Raw genomic sequence first — 12,828 nt, 5'->3', positions numbered from 1 at the left:
ACCAGTGGTGGAAATAAATCAGACCCAACAGTGCATGATAAACAGTGCTTTAAAAGAAAAATGCAAGCATATGATTTTGAAAGTGTGCAACAGCGAATTGTGTATGACTGGCTACTTCCAGGTTTTAAAAATGTATTTTGTGATTTTAACCAAAAGCAATGTGCACCTTTTAGCAGGGAAAAAATAAGACAAATGCCCATGACTATGTGCTTTTGCACACTAAAAGATACTGGACAGAACAGCGTGAGAGAAAATGTGATTTGCTTATGGGAGGTCGCACTAGTGGTAAAATGGCCCATATAGACAGAAAAGTAGTTTGGTAGGATTTCACAGAAACAGATTTGGTAACATCAATCACAAGAATAACATGTTTTAGTAAATGTGAGAATTCCTAGATTATGACAATAAACTGATGCTGCCCCAAATGTTGTTACAGAAATGTAATGTGATGTTGTATGTGCCTTTTTAAGGTTGCCAATGTTTGACAAATGACAGTTTAGAATTTGCTTAAATTAGTTAGACATAACTGTGGAGTGTTTAAACATAAAAATGCAGGGTTTGGCTGGAGGTCAAAAGAGGTTAGGTCTGTTTCTTGTCTACAATGACAGCATATAAAAGCTGCATGGGGTTTCATTTAAGAATGGAAAATTTCACACCTTTTGGGTTGAGAATGGCTGCGAACTGACATGCTTTGACCTTGAGGAGATAACATGCATTCCACAGAGCCTCCTCTTCCCCGGGGCTCTTTGTAAGGGAGGGGGCGATCGCAGGAGCAGTCTCCTCTCTGCTTGTTATGTTTGGCGAGCACACAATTCTTTCCACGGAGAATCTGTGTAAGGGAGGGGTAATTCCACTCCTCTGGTTAGAAAGCTTCCCTCAATTAGAAGCGTAAGGAGGCTTGTAAAGGTGCACCCTCCCTATGAGGAGGTAGGCAGGCCAGACAGAAATTGGCAGGCGCTTCGCTCTTGGAATGTGAGCTCCTCGAAGGGAGGGGTTGCGAGGCAGAGAGCAGTCTCTGTTATGGTTGAAATTGAGCCAGCCCTGAGACGCAGACATTTCTGTAAGGGAGGGGGTCTGCTAGCTAGGAGTGAGAAAGGAGTGAAGCCCTTCCCCAGCCCTTCTGGCTGTGCAAGAAAAAATTAGATTTTGCCCAAATAAAATTAGAGAACATAATGTAGGTAGGATTCCTAAACTATTCTCTGGATTTAGAGGAGAGCTTTACAAAGTAAAAGACTTCTAGAGAGGTGAAAGGAAAAATGTGTGCTTTTGAATTAAAACTTTTTTTGTAAGATGAATGATATGTGTTTATCGTTTCAGGTTGCCAGATCATGCCGGGGTGCGTGTGGCCCTCCCCTTCCCTTTCCTTTTTGTTATTTTCGCTTGTGATTTTTGTTTGTTATTTTTGTGTGAGTGGGCCCCCCCCAACCCTGGAGCCAGACTGGACGGTGGTGATGTCCTGGGGCTGATGGCAGACGGGAGCTGATGATCTATGGAGAACAAGATAAGATGGGGTTCTTCCTTGCCGAGGGGATACTGAGGAAGTTGGATGCCAGAGAGCAGTCATCTACATAGATGGACTGCTTCTTTCTAAGTGAAGAAGGGATAAGCAGAGTGTGCTGCTATTGGAACTGTCCCCTTCAAGTGAGGCTGACTTTGAAAGCATGAGAGCTGTGTGTCTTGCGCACAGGAGAACTGCGTGTGCACCCTGACAAGAGACAGTGGTGGGTTTTTTTCTTTCCTTTTTTCACTGAAAAGAACACGTTTTTCCCATAGAGACACTTTGCTGCCATTGAAGTACATATTTTCTGAGCTACAGTTGGCTGCCTTGGCAGTAGAATTTGCAGTTTAATAATTAGAGGTTCAAATGACACAAGCTGAATTATTTTTAGATATTTCACCCGAGTTATTGTTTTAGGTAATGCAGTATGCTTTTTAACAGTTGTGTTTTTGATTCTGAAATGCAGTTTTTCACTTGTAGGTACTCGTTCAAATATGGCTACAGTCTTGAATCTTTCACTCTGAAGATTTAGTTTTTAAGGTTTTGCCTTTAACTGAGACATGGGATGTTTCAATGACAATCAGATCTTCAGTTAGATGTTATTCAGTTGCTAGTTACTTTGCAATAATGCCAATTTTACAGTTAAAAGGTGCAGTCATAGCTGTGCCTTTAGTTCAGTGATTTTATTTTTGAAATATGTGAATGGTGATGTTCAAGGGTCAAGGGGTGTAATGTAGTGAATGAGCCACTTTAGTGGTCTGATGATCTGTGATGACCCTCGATCACCACCATTGTGTACTGTTTTTATTGTGCTATGTTACTTTAGCCTTAATGTAGGATGGTCTTGCATTACAATAATCTTGCCAAAGAATAGAAGGTATGGTATATCAAGGTGCAGTGTTGTTGGTGATGGTGCACACATGTGCTCCATAGTGGATACTGAGGGATTAAGTGCATAGTGGTATTTGAGTTAGGTGAATTATGACTTTAGCCTATTGGCTTTGACGTGGTCTAATATCATTCTGCTTTCCAAGTAGTAGAGGCCTATGCTTGAGCAACTCCATATTCTAAACTGCAGCCATCTTCTGAGCCTCTGTAGGTGAGAGGTTATATTTGAGATTGCATGTGTTGTTCACCAGCAGTGAACCAGAGCAGACCAGTTCTTATCAAGAGGAATGTGCCTTCTTCGCATTGGCGTCATAACAAAACGCGTGGCCAGCTGCTGTTGGGTGCCTGGTGTGGCAAGGTACAGGAATCTTGTGAGAAAGGTAGGCGGGTTCTTCCAGAAGCTTCGATAGAGGATAGAGTTCTATATTAGAGAAAGTGGGTCCGAGAGAGGGAGAGATGCTGAAATGCTGAGATGATGAGATGCTGGTCTGGTGGTCTGGTGATACATCACGGTGCAGACGTGCAGTCGTGTTTGTGCAACAGAGAGTCCTGACCCAACCAGAGAGGGAAAGAGAGACGGACCCTTCTTCAGATGACAAGACGCCTAACATTATGGTGAGGTGTTCCAGGTGTACTTATGGTATCTAACTATGTCTTTTATTTTCAGGTTCTATGTATATGTATGTGCTGGTGATTGCTATAAATGTTCACTGTGATATTTAGTCATTTCTTTCTTTTGTCATCCTATTATCATGTAATAAAGAAACCCTAGAGCATATAATTTGTTTGTATTCCTTGTGAGGGAAGGTCGGGACCCTTTTTTACCAAGTACTTACAGAGGGATGGGCGATTGCCCTCTAATGGGTAACTGTTGATACGGAAGGGAAATCGACTCCCATCAGGGATGTCTAAATTCTAATTATTCTATCCAATACATTGCTAGGAGGAGCATGCGCTGTGTACCCTCTCAGATGGAGAGGTGTTGTGACTTGCTGTGTACCCTCTCAGATGGGGAGGTGTTGTGACTTGTTATTTGCGAGCTCCTCGGCAATGGTCTTATATGTTGTCAGTGTTTATTCCTTTCTTGGGTAAGTATTGTGAAATGTGGTGTCTTTCTGGAACCTGAGAAAGGATGTGGTAAGTACTGACCTGGTGACTGACAGAAGCACCAAAACATACAGAGAAGTAGATCATTACAATTGTACACCCTTTTGAGTCTCTAAATTCATTATGGCTCCACTTGTGCAGATATTCCTTACAAGACTGAACACAGTAATTTAAATCACACACCAGAATTAGAGCCCTAAGTTCAAACAACTGTGCAGTGCACTCCCAAAGTGACTGTGTGTAGGCAGTCTCAAACTTGAATTCTCTGGCCTGCATGTGCCCTTTTACGGCTGCACACACTGCTATGGGTGCTTTGTCCCTACAGCAGACTGGGCAGAACCATCAGTACATATGATGTAATCATACTGTTCTAGAGACATTATTTCATTAGGCCGAGGATATTTTTGTTCAAATTGGAAAAAGGCCTTTGTTTCTAGTGTAGAGTCAAATATGTAATCTACATCTTTTGCGGTGAGTGAGTTAACTGATTGTACCAAGCGCGGATGTACTGCTTTTCCGTTTAGGACATTTGCTCATGTGACAGCCTCTAGGGTCGGCACGGGGTTCACAACAATGATGTATTTTCCCTAAGCCAGTGCTCTTTCTCTCACCACAGCAGTCTGTACCACTGTCAGTAATTTTTCTGTGGTTGAAAAACGCATTTCAGCATTTGTGTATAAATGCGATTTATATGCAATTGGTACAGTGTCACCTTCATTGAATGTAACCTAGGTGTACCCTGATCCTCCCGCTATGATGAGGATCACCAGGTTGATTGTGTTTACACGTGTGTATAAGTGTTTTGAAGCTAGCATGATAGCTTGTACTGAACGTAGTATTTGTGTATGTTCAGTAGTTGTGTGTGCTTGAGAAGTCTGGATGGATCAGGTCACAGAATGGTTTAACCGGTTCTGCATAATCTGTAATGTAAATTCTGTCCAAATTTAGAAATCACAATATGGATTGAAACCTCTTGAACCTGGTTGGAGGTAGTAAGAGCGCACACTTCTCTAAGAAATGTGTCACCAGGCTTTTGCCTTCACTTGTATCCCAAAAACAGGTCATTCAGGTGGGCATTTTTACAGCTACATTTGTAGCCCATATGTGCAAATCCCAGAATTACACGATCTACTCTTGTCAAGTGCTCTTAAAGGTCATCATCCCTCAAATATATATTATCAACATAAGACAATGATTGGTCTTCATAATTTTGTAGAAGTTCTGTTACCCTGACTGAAAACTGCCCGGGGCAGTTCTAATACCCCTGTGGCAATCGACAGAACTGTTTCAGAGAAGCCAGCGCACTGAATGCAGTAAAATACCTGCTTCCAGGTGCTATATTTTGGCAGAAAAATCCAATCAGGATATCTAGTGTTGTTTTGTATTTTTCACACACTATGTTGTTCATTTGTGCTGTGCGCGGATTGTATAGCAAATGTGTGAGTCGATGTGCTTAAGTGTTTGTAGTCCAATACTAGACGATATGAAGGGTCTAGTTTCATTAAGGGAAACAAGCGATTATTCATTGATGTGGTGCAACTTTCCATTACACCCGGGTATTCAAGTTGCCTCATTCTCAATCGGGTATTGTCACTGAGGTTGTGAGGTCAACCTCAGGGGCATTTCATGGTGAATGGTATGGGGAACAGTCATCCCACCCCACATGGTTACGGTAATTTGCAGGAATTAGTGCCAACACGCATTCCTTGAGGTATGAATGTTTCACTGATTCTGAGACGAGCTCAGAAAAGGCAGGTAAAATTACAATTTCTCCGTTTGGGCAATTGAAAACGAAATCAGTTGGCCAATCTTTTACGGCCAAAAAGAATATTGTATCTGTATGATAAATCCTCCCAAAAGAGAGCATTAATATTTCTAGGTACGTCCTCCTCCAATTGGTATTGTATTTCGTATAAACGATGTGGGACGCTTATCTTAGTAGCCGGTGTTTCCACCTGGGTATATTCACTCAGCACTACTCCCACCAGACAATACATCAGGTTCCAGCAAACTATTGACACCTCTGCCACACTGTTCAATCTGGTCACTGCCTATTGCCCACTCAGAAGCAGTGTCCTCAATATCTGTGGCATGCCTGACCTTAGGTCCAGCTACCTTCTTTCTGAATTGAGATTTGAATGTTTTAGGGTTATCTTCCTGTTTAATGATGTAGTCAGATGAGCATTGTGAGTCCTTTGATTTCACATGCTCCTCTGATATGCGATCTCACCATCCACCTCTCTCCGAGCGTTTTTCGGATGACTCCTGAAAGGAACGAGACAAACGTATATCAGTATCTTGATACCTGTCAGGCGGACGAATATCACGGTTGCGTAGGTTATAACATTTCTCAATATCTTCATGTGGAGGAGACCAACTCCATGATTTACTTGTATCATTGATTTTTTTTATACTCCCACTACTTTGTAGAAGACTCGGATGCTTGCTTAGAGCTATCCTTTTCAAAAGTACTCTTTAGTTGTGGTTTACCAGGTCTGGCTCCCAAATTATCTCTACCTAGTGTAGCACAGGTTTCTTTGATAATCTTAGGTAATTTGTGCACCCGTTGCCCTGGAGCCAAATACATTATACATTGGTGTATAACCAACACTGCTGCTTCTTCCATTATACTACTTAACATAATGGTGGACACCGCTGAAAAATTGCCCATCAGTTTTACCCCCAAATCCAGGCCAAGTGCTGCCTCGTATTCATTCTGTATCAGTTTAACCACTTCCATCAAAACAGCTAATGAAGGAGTACCATGTGTTCTGGTATATACTGTAGCAAAAACTGTACCCCAAGAGGTGCAGTCCTCTAGAGGGGAGGGGAGCAAATTGTTAATATTTTGAGTTTTCCCTGCAGTCCCACATGGGAAAACACTGCGTCAAGCGGACTTTTTTTTTGTGCAATCCAGAACTGAAACTTCTCTCTTTTCTGATGCTAACCTAATCCATGACTGCATTGAGTGTTAGTTGGCTGATGTCCCCGAGCAGCCAATTGTGGTTGGCATGAGCAGTCAATGCTGAGTTAAGTGTTATAATTTGCATAACAAACTGTGTCAAACATCTCAATATTGTCACTAAGTGTTTGTATAGTCTCTGCAAATGTACTCCTGAGAACTTAACATTAACATTCGGTGTATATCCGGCTAAGACTGGCCATGTTGCTCCCTCACTGCTAAGGGGACCTAGTCTTACATTTTCTGTTGTGTGTGGAAGGGTGCCATCAAACCAATTTCTAGGTTCTTGGTACGTTAAAGGTATTTCTATTTCTTCATATGGTGTATAGTTATTTGGAACTTAATCTAGTGTGTAGTTGTGAAATAGCCTTTTTGTGTTATCTGCAGCCGGGAATGTAACCCAGGAATACAACACCTCTGCCCAATATGCTTCTTTAGCGTCAACCACAAAGGTAACCTCTCCACCGGTAAGTGTGAGCCCATGTTGTAATAGTCTCTGTTTAACCGCATGTCTGTAGTTTTCAGCAATGTTAAGTGCTGGAGTGCCTTCTTCTCCAGACATAATTGGGTATTAATTTCAGAGAGGGTATCACAATGGAAATAAATTATTTGAAAAGTTCAAGCTTGCACAACCTAAAGCTAATACATAGGCGTTACCTATTCAACTGAGGATATCCCTACCAATACAGACGTCTCTGGTTTGGAGGTAAGTTGGGGTATCTGGGTATGCATGAGAGAACTACTCAGGTGAGCCATTAAATAAGAACACATACTACCAACATTGGTGGCACCATGACATACGGTTTCCACTTTTCACTAGGAGCTGTTCATTTAACATTGGGATGGTGCCTGGCTGATTCTATACTGCCCCTCAGGATATGTTGGCCTATAGACCAGTTGGCTCACAGTGTCACCATAAGTAGCTGTACACCTAGTAAGGTAACAAATGGTTTGGGCAACCTCAAAACATGACAACACTGATCCCCCCAGGAAAAATGGTAACAGATCTAGAACCTCTTCACTCAGTCATTCATGCTCACTCAGAGAGATATATAAGGAATACACAAATGTTTTTTTTCAATGTTTATTGAACCTTTATGATTCTTGTATAAAATATATTTTCTGCCCACTGTTGGATGTTCTAACCCCCCCATTACCTGAAGGCAAGGTATGTAGGTCTCCGTCACAAGTTGAACATACCTCCTCGCAGAGGGAAAACAGGAATCCGCTAAGCTGAAACTCTGCTGTCATTGTGAGGCTGCGCTCTGTCAAAGTGCTCCTCTAATTTGAGCACAGAAATAAGTGTGTATTTATAACAACAATATCCATGCTTCTGTATCGATGCTCCAGCTGAGCTACATTGTTCACTGTCTCCGTGATAGCAATGTCGCCTCATGGACAAAATAATAAACAACATTTGCAAAACGTGATAGTGTACTCACAAAGGGGTTTTGTAAGCAATATGGTTTCAGAGAAGTGGCATCGCCAAGATTGAGACCGGAGCAGTCGCAACCTAAGGAGCTCCATGTCACGCCCATCAACTAGTCCTTTAATAATGTCCTCCCAGCACAGCTGACACATCCCAGAGCATCTACCCTGACCCTACAACATGTAGGTGGCCTGATGGAGGTGAGCGGCGGCACTGAGGAACGGCCCGCAGATCCTGGGAGAACAGATTGACTGAACCACTGGGTGCAGCCTACAGTTGGAGCAGTAGCCCGCATCGTGTCCCTGCACGGAGATCCAGAGGGTACACTCCAGTGCTTCGGGACCGCTGGCTGGAGTTGGGGACAGCTGTGACCGCAGACACTACAAGCCGCTGTACATGACAGCTCTACTCCCCCCCACGTGAGACAGAAGGTCCGGTGAGCGGGTGGGAGGCTGAGAAGGCCAACCATACTGGGAGTTCAAGCCAGTTGCTGAACACATTTCAGACATCCCGATTATGTGAGGGAGCTGCGGATGAGAGGGACACCAACTCCCCAAAAGCATCGGGGGCCTCGCCTATAGGATCACCGGAGACTGGAGTTTGTCTTCCCATTACCTACCTCTGCTACGCAGGTGCAGCTGGGAGGCCGTGGGCAGGACCGGATGACGAGGCCTGCGCAGACGATCCAGATTGGGCCACTGGGAGAAAGCCGGGTGGTTGAGCCTGCTTACTCGCCCTAAGCGTTGGAACTGAGTCCGGTGCGGAGGCCTGTCTAGTGGTGTGTGAAATCGGCCTGTGGTGCAGGGGAGCCCCTGGAGGACATGGGGGCCCTCTGAAGCCCAGAATAGACATAGGCAGACAAACGGTGCGACCCTCCGCCCCCCGCACGCCTCCCCCCCCTCACCCACCAGCCATATACGACTAACGGGCCCCACTGGCCACTAGGCCAAGATTTGGCACACCGTGACTAGATCCCTCAGATGGGAACGTCGACTGACGTTGGCCACTCCCCTATGGGACTCCGCACAACTTGGCAACCTGACATCGAAGGGGTTTGATAAGTGGGACATGATTGGTATCTCGCAAATTAAAGATCTATGGGAAAACGGTGAAGTCAAAACATTCGCCACTCTCCAAACTCAATATGAACTGACTAACACTGAGCTTTATCGCTATGCACAGGTTAGCCATGCACTGTATTCACGTCTCCCAGAGGGTTACTCCCTTCGCGAATCGTCTCCGTTAGAGGACAGGATTCTAGATGGGCATCTTCCAGATAAGACCATATCCTTAATTTATTATAAATTGATCCATAACATGGATGACCCGCTCTCAGTGATGCGATAGAAATGGGAGGCAGATGGGGTAGAGATGGACGATGAGGACTGGAGGGAAGCGGTGTCATCTCTTCCCGCGCGACAGACTGGTTCAACTCAAAATCCTACACAGGATATATAAGACTGGCCCCAGGCCACTGCTAATGGGATGTGCCGAAACTGGAGACTGTCGCAGAAAATGTGGACAAATAGGTACCTTTATGCACATTATATGGGAATGCACACACATTCAAACATACTAGAGGAAGATACACACAACCATGGAAACAGTCCTAGGCATCGCTATTCACCCCGAAGTACGTAGATACTTATTGAACATATGGGAGCCAACCGACGTAAATACCCAACACACACAATGGGCCACTCTGGGGTTCACGTTGGCAAAAAGGAACATCACCCAAATCTGGGGAGCGGCAGATCCCCCCACATTAGGGGACGGGGAAAAGAGTGTGGATTGGGGTATGTCACGAGAAAAGACGGTATATGTCGCCCGTGGCTGTCCCAAAAAGTGGTCTTGAATTTGGGAGCACTGGAACTCATATCGTGGTGATATCTGCACTCTCCCGCAGAGTATTGAACTTGATGACCTGCTCCCTCCCTGATATGTCCTTATTGTATGCAGTGTGCATGATAGTTATCTCGCTTTGTCATGCCTTGATTGATATTGAACTCATTTTATGTACTTGCTCGTATGTTGACAACTGTTTAATAAAAAGATTTACAAAAAAAACACAAAATTAAAATGTTACAGAGGGGGAATTTAAGTTTTTACCAGAAGTGATATCGGACCAAATAGGGGAAACAACAAGACTGGAGGCAGTTAGCCAGTTACATGGGACAATTTAAGATAATAACATGGAATGTGTGGGGGCTTAACTTGTACACAAAGCGATACCGGGGGCAGACTTATATGTGCAGACAAGGGGTACAAATAGCAATGCTGCAACAGACCCATTTATTAGATCCCGAAACTCAAAAACTGCATAAGAAATGGAGAGGGCAACTATATGCTTCCACATATTCCACATGTGCAAGGGGGGTATTAGTGTGGGTCACAAACCAAGTTCCCTTGCAATGGTGTAACCAGTATCGGAAAAGGAAATGGTTTAGACGGTTTATTCAGAAACTGGAAAGAAAAGTGTACTGTTTTGGTCTAGCAGAGGCGATGATCGTGCACCAGTTCAACAAGCAAAATAACTGAACCTGCAATATGTTCATTAATGGAATAGAATGAGCATTAGGGAGACAGTGACTGCCTCTCACTGATGTAATAGCTTAAAAAGGCACCTTCATTCACAAATTATTTGAAATATTTCTAGGGAGCGAAGGTCCCCTAACACCACTCCTATAAAAACAATTGCCCCTCAACATCAACCCTATGATATTAAAACAACATTTTTAAAAATCCTGGGTTTGATCCTGAAATGTACATGCTTCCAAAAATAGATCAAAGATTACCTGAGTACTTTATATGGGGTCCTTGAGGACAGCATTGTTCTTTTAGTGTGGCCATTGGCACAAGGGAATACAATTTTACAATGTATTTTGCTTAAACAGATAAACCAATGGGGGTTGGAGGGGAGGGGGAGCATCCACAAACAAATAGACACAGTACAGCGTTTGTCTTGGCATTAGTTTTGCTTACTTAAGAAGCAGACTTCGCTGGGGGGCGTGGTCACGAGCCGAGCATGGCGGACATGCTTTAGAGCGGCTCCGTCCACTGCCTGAACAATAAGCTTATTATCCCGATTTCCCTCACTCCCCGATCGCCCAGGAAATCCATATGACACCTGAAAGGTGGTGAGACCCTCCGACTGCCGTCTGCCGACCGCGGCGGCCACTCGTGAGCGGAAACGGCGAACTGCCCTGGCACGGCCTAGATCCTGTGGTGAAGCCGCGGATTAAAGTGGAGAGACGGGCCGACGTCGGAGAGACCAGTTACTGGAAACACACGGAGCGCTGCCACGCGGTGAGACAATTGGAACACACAATGCGGCCAGAGGGGGACTAAAGAGGTGCAGACCTTGCGGGACGCCGGAGGTTGTGAGGGATAGCGCAGAGGAGCCCTGCGGGCCGACCGTAAAGCCATCCTATGCCCCACGGAGACAGCGCCAGGAACACCGGAGCACCGAGTGCGTGCGCCTGACTCGCCGAGCTGGAGCCCGGGCGGCGGCAGACACTACTTATGTACTTGGTCTGTGTTGGACAGGCCGCATGTTCGAGCTGTCCCCCCTCCCCGCAATGGGACCAGGACCCTGGCTCTCCCTGCATCCCCAGCCAGAGTCCACCAACGACCACCCGAAGTACCCTGCAATCCCTCCACTACAAGACACCAGCTCCGGACCCAGCTGGCCCGGGTCACCATCTACCCCACGACATCGACCCGGCCGCCATCTTGGGGCACTGCAGCACGAGGCCGCGTGGCCTCAACTCGACCCTAACCCCGGGCCCGGCCGGCCCCGACATCGAGGCCCATCCATCCTCCCAGGAGGCAGAGTGACCACTTGGCGAGTCAATGGGAGAAGGAATCGTCAACGGCTCTCCTCCGCCAGGTGTCGATCACCCCAGGCCGCCTGGGCGCTGGCAGCACCCCCCTGCTGGGTGTCTGGACTCCCTCATCCCGGACCTCCCGGCCCCCAGGCGCGAGGGTCCGGACATCAAAGGGGACCAGACCTATAACTGGGGCAGGACCAGACCAGGAAGGCAGTTGTATCCTGGAGTCGAGAGACCCGAGAAGAACTCATCCGTGACTTGGCCTGCTGGCGCTGCCGCGGCCCTCTGCCCCGTGAAACCATCGACTTGGCCTGCTGGCGCTGCCGCGGCCCTCTGCCCCGTGAAACCATCGTCTTGGCCTGCTGGCGCTGCCGCGGCCCTCTGCCTCGTGAAACCATCGTCTTGGCCTGCTGGCGCTGCCGCGGCCCTCTGCCTCGTGAAACCATCGTCTTGGCCGGCTGGCGCTGCCGCGGCCCTCTGCTTTATGAGACTATCACCTTGGCCTGCTGGCGCTGCCGCGGCCCGATCCACAGACACTCCAGCTCGAGGATTGTGAGCTCGCCTTTTTACCCCTACCTGTACCGATCCGGTACCAAGACTGTCCCGCTACCCCCTTTCCCTACAGAGACTAGAAGTGAGAGGACCCCCGGGTCCAAGATATCCTGTATCGCTGATATCCTTGCCTTAAGAACCTTATATAAAGCCTTGAACTCGACTTGGTGTGGTGCCTGTTTGTGGGGAGGGAGGTAACTTGTCTGTACGATCGCCGGAGACGGTCCCCCCCCCGGGGATCTCTCCCTCGGTATCCGGCCGACCCTCAGGGTCCCCGTCTAACATTGGTGGCCAGCGACGGGATCCGAACCTACGCATAATCGTACAGAAAGTCACTCGCCCCACCACACACAACAACCATGTCAATAGAGAGCGGAACAACGGAAAAATTTCAGATGGAAAAATTGGAAGACTACAACCACCGGGAACTGAAGCAATATTGCATAGAACTTGGACTTCCAACCACAGGTCTTAGCACAAAGGAAGACTTCAAACGAGCCCTAGAAGCTTGGGCAGAAACGGGTACGGCCGTACCCCGAACACAAACAACCGAAACGAGCCC

At 46.4% G+C, this 12,828-nt stretch overlaps 1 protein-coding gene and 1 long non-coding RNA gene across 4 annotated transcripts in view; one reads left to right on the top strand and one right to left on the bottom strand.

The window, feature by feature from the left end:
* LOC144769798 (uncharacterized) overlaps positions 1 to 3,153 on the top strand; it is a 106,019-nt gene extending 102,866 nt beyond the window's left edge. Inside the window, exon 3 of the long non-coding RNA XR_013598757.1 lies at positions 1,318 to 3,153. This is a non-coding gene — a long non-coding RNA (uncharacterized LOC144769798). The remainder of the gene's footprint in view (positions 1 to 1,317) is intronic.
* SMC1B (structural maintenance of chromosomes 1B) overlaps positions 1 to 12,828 on the bottom strand; it is a 2,760,606-nt gene that overhangs the window by 2,639,193 nt on the left and 108,585 nt on the right. The gene's annotated exons all lie outside the window — the stretch shown is intronic.

Source organism: Lissotriton helveticus, chromosome 1_1, assembly GCF_964261635.1.
Source record: "Lissotriton helveticus chromosome 1_1, aLisHel1.1, whole genome shotgun sequence".
Taxonomy (NCBI): domain Eukaryota; kingdom Metazoa; phylum Chordata; class Amphibia; order Caudata; family Salamandridae; genus Lissotriton; species Lissotriton helveticus.
The sequence above is the reverse complement of the archived record's forward strand: the minus strand, read 5'-3'. Positions and strand labels throughout refer to the sequence as shown.